The sequence below is a fragment of the Dioscorea cayenensis genome, chromosome 7, assembly GCF_009730915.1.
Source record: "Dioscorea cayenensis subsp. rotundata cultivar TDr96_F1 chromosome 7, TDr96_F1_v2_PseudoChromosome.rev07_lg8_w22 25.fasta, whole genome shotgun sequence".
NCBI lineage: Eukaryota > Viridiplantae > Streptophyta > Magnoliopsida > Dioscoreales > Dioscoreaceae > Dioscorea > Dioscorea cayenensis.
The window spans coordinates 8,740,147-8,744,227 of NC_052477.1; the positions used below are offsets into that span (position 1 = coordinate 8,740,147).

Here is a 4,081-nt window from a genome sequence, read left to right on the forward strand (position 1 = left end):
AGGTTAATGTAGGAAATCACTGTAGTAAAGTTACTGTAGCAGTCACAGTTTATAGGCCACAAAAAATCAACTCCTGTAGATTCACACAAGCGTGTGGAAATTCAACACGCTCGTGTGGATGCCCAATTCCAGCCCTATTTAAGTCGCGATTTCAGCCCATTTTGAGAATCTTTTCCCCATCTTTTGCCCATCTCTTCACCATCTTTGGAAGTGCTCGCGACTAGGGTTTAGAGGGGCTTTGGCAAGGCTTTTGGAGTGGTTTTACAGCTTTCAACACCGCGTTTCTTCGGAAGAAAGTTATTGGGGGAGTTTTCATCGGCATCAATTCGGCGAGGTGTGCCCTAGCTAGGCTTGACAAGGGAACCTTTGGAGAAGACGCGGCCACTCCACAAGACCATCGACATGAATACCAAGGTGGTTTTACTTATGGATTGCATGCTTTTACTTTTGATTTCATTATTAATTGTATCTTGCTCCATGGAAAGCTAAACCCCTAGTGGTTACTTGGACTTATAAACCCTAGGATTATATTATTTCTTTGACCTTTCTTTTATGTTTCTTTAATTGATGTCTTTAATTGAGTTTCAATCTTGAATGCTTGTTAAATGGGTTTTCCTTTAGAGTGACACTAGGGTTGAGAGCCTACATTGGTAACAATTGTGAGTGAGTGACACATCATGAGGGTTAGACAAAGCAAGATTGGAGAGGGTCGAGAGGGTGAGTCGAGAGATAGCTGAACGTCCCTTTTCACCTTCGGTGTGATTTATCCTACCTCCGTGTTCTAAGAATTCTTTGTGATCACAATAGAGTGAAGTGCTAAGAGAGAAACTCCACAGGGGTTTAGTTGCGTGAGCAACAAAAAGAAACGTTGAAGTAATCCTTAGTGCTAGGGCTTAATTGTGACTAGGGGTCTTTCGCCTGGACCAAAGGGTTAGATCTATGTTATGGAATAGGGTTTATCACTTGGAGTCCCCAGAACTTTAAGCAACTTTACACAGTGTGAGGTGTTTAGACTGAGTGATTTCTCTACCGGGGCATAGTGTAGGGTTAGTCACGGTTGACCTTAGGTTTAGGACCGTGTATTCTAGGATTTCCATGACTCATTAAGCATCAGTTAGGAGACATAATAGTTGGTTTTGCACTTAAAGCAATTATCCTAGGGGAAGCAATGTCCGGGTGCCCCATTTTTTATCGATTGTCTTTCCTCTCATTTTTATAGCGTATCTCTTCTTTTTTCTTTCTTTATTTTCATTTTCATTGATTTTGTTCACACCACTATCAATTCATCTTCATTTTAGTTAAATAGAAATCTTTGTGTTTCTAATCACTATTCCCTATGGATATGACTACCCACTCACCAGAGTATTATTACTTCGACAAACCCGTGCACTTGCGGTTCACACGCAAAAGGGCGTTGTTAAGTTTTTGGCACCGATACCCGGGAATAGGTGTTTTTGAAACACTTTGCACTTTACTATTTTAGCTATTCACCATTTATTCTATTTCACACTTTCTTATTCTTCCATCGTTCTGAGTTGATTTTCTTTCTTTGGTTGCAGCTCCATGTGATGACCTGAGGGAACCCTTCGACATTGGTTGAAGGAGATCCTCAACTTGAACGAACACTTCATAAAAGGGGAAAAGAACCTATGCAAGAACAGTCAAAGCAAGCTTAGGTAGAAGGTGAAGGGTCAGACAATATGGATAAACAAAATGAACATCCAAGGACACTATCAGATTATGCCAGACCCGCAGTTCTGGGCATACAGTCTAGTATTGTGCGGCCACCGATTACATCTCAGAACTTTGAGCTAAAGCCAGCATTCATCCAGATGATACAGCAATCAACACAGTTTAATAGTTTGGCCGATGAGGATCCGAACAACCACATTGAGAACTTCTTGGAAGTGTGTGACATGCTTAAGATTAATGGAGTTACGGATAATGCTATCAGATTGAGGGCCTTCCCATTTTCCCTGAAGGGGAGAGCAAAGTAATGGCTTCATTCATTACCTAGAGCATCAATTACTACTTGGGAGGAGATGGTAGAAGCTTTTCTTGCCCAATATTTTCCTCCTGGAAAATCTGTGAAGCTTAGGAATGAAATTTCCTCCTTTGTGCAAATGAAATTGGAGTCTCCTTTTGAGACATGGGATAGGTTCACGGAGCTCTTGTGGAAATGTCCTCAACATGGGTTCCCCGAGTGGATGATCATTCAAACTTTTTACAATGGGTTGAACCCAAGCACAAGGCAGTTACTTGATGCAGCAGCGGGAGGTAACTTAGGAAACAAAACCCCTGAATAAGCCCGACATCTCATTGAAGAAATGGCTATGAACAGTTATTAGTGGAACACAAGAGACAGAAAGAAGATAGCCAGACTTCATGAGATAGATGAAGTTACTTCATTGGTGGCCAAGGTTGAGTCACTGAGCAAGAAGTTAGATACTATAACTTCTCCTAGAGTGGCAGCCTTAGCTAGTTGCACTAGGTGTGGGGGAGGACATGCTTCATCCGATTGCCCAATTTCTATTGGTGGTACATCCTCGGTTGAACAAGTGGATTTTGAGGGTAATGCAATGAGAAGCCAAGGCAATCCATATAGCAACACCTACAATCCAGTTTGGAAGAGTCACCCGAATCTTTCATGGAATAATCAAGGGCAACAAAAGTCCATAGCACCACCGGGTTTCCAACAACAACAACAACAACAAGCCCCGAACATGGAGAATCTAGTTTCAAGTTTTGAGACCCGGATGACCAATCTAGAGAAAGCTTTGACCGAGTTCATCCAATCGTTGGATACAAGGTTTCAGTCGGCCAAAGCTACACTTTGCAACCATACCGTATCATTGCACAATTTAGAGAATCAAATGGGGTAAATTGTGAAGTTGTTATCGGAGAGACCTCAAGGAAGCTTACCTACTAACACTGAAACTAATCCAAGAAAACATGTGAATGCGATCACTTTAAGAAGTGTTCGTGAGGTTTTAGGTAGGCTTTCGAGTGAGAATGCCAATGTTGAAGTACCCGAGGTCGTGGAGGTTGAGGAAAGAGCCAAAAAAAAGGAGGTGGTACCCCCACCTTACAAGCCAAGAATCCCTTATCCCACAAGATTGAAGAATGACCAAAATGATGAGCAATACAAGAAGTTCTTAGGTCTATTCAAGCAGTTGCACATCAACATTCCATTTATAGAGGCGTTGTCTCAAATGCATCACTATACAAAGCTTTTAAAGGACCTCTTGACCAATAAAAGGAAGTTGGAAGAGAGTGTATCTGTGATCTAGATGCTTCATGTTTGGCGGTGTTGCAAAAGAATATGCCAAACAAGAATAAAGACCCCAGAAGCTTCATCATTCCTTGCAACATTGGTAATTTGGGTGAAGAGAAGGCATTGGCGGATTTAGGGGCTAGCATCAACATCATGCCTTACTCGTTCTTTCAAAAGCTAGGCTTGGGAGAGCCTAGGCCCACTCCAATGCCACTTCAATTGGTGGACTGAACGGTGAGACATCCGAGGGGCATCATCGAAGATGTACTTGTGAAGGTTGACAAGTACATATTTCCTGTGGACTTTGTAGTGTTGGATATCGATGAGGGTGTTGATGTTCCTTTGATACTTGAGAGGTTGTTCTTGCGCACTTCCATGCCTCTTATTGATATGGATGGCGAGGAGTTAACTTTACGAGTTGGGGATGACAAGCTTACATACCGATGAATTAATAGATGAATATGTACAGGAAATGATGTGTCCGGACCCATACGAGGGGTTACTAGACCAAGAGGTGGAGAATAAGGAAGTTATGGAGCTTGGTCTAGAGGACAAGGTGCAACCTACCCCGAGGATCATGAAGAAGATGATCTGAAAGATGAAGCGTGCAAGGTGACGCCATAAGAAATACCCCAAGGTTAATGGGGATGTGCAAGAACGGAGTAAGGATAACGAACCCTTGTGCGGTAACAAACTCAATAACTCCCCCTCTACCATCAAAAGATTATGTTCATCATGCTTTCAAGTTATGGGTAAGAGGGAAACCTTAATCTATGAGCCCCCGTGAGATAAGAAGAGGTACGTTAA

The 4,081-nt window shown here is 42.3% G+C and overlaps 1 non-coding gene across 1 annotated transcript; it reads right to left on the reverse strand.

The window, feature by feature from the left end:
* Positions 1-2,090: 2,090 nt before the first annotated feature.
* LOC120266274 lies at positions 2,091-2,197 on the reverse strand. Its single transcript, XR_005538114.1, has one exon. It is a non-coding gene; the product is annotated as a small nucleolar RNA R71 (small nucleolar RNA).
* Between the last annotated feature and the right edge of the window lie 1,884 nt (positions 2,198-4,081).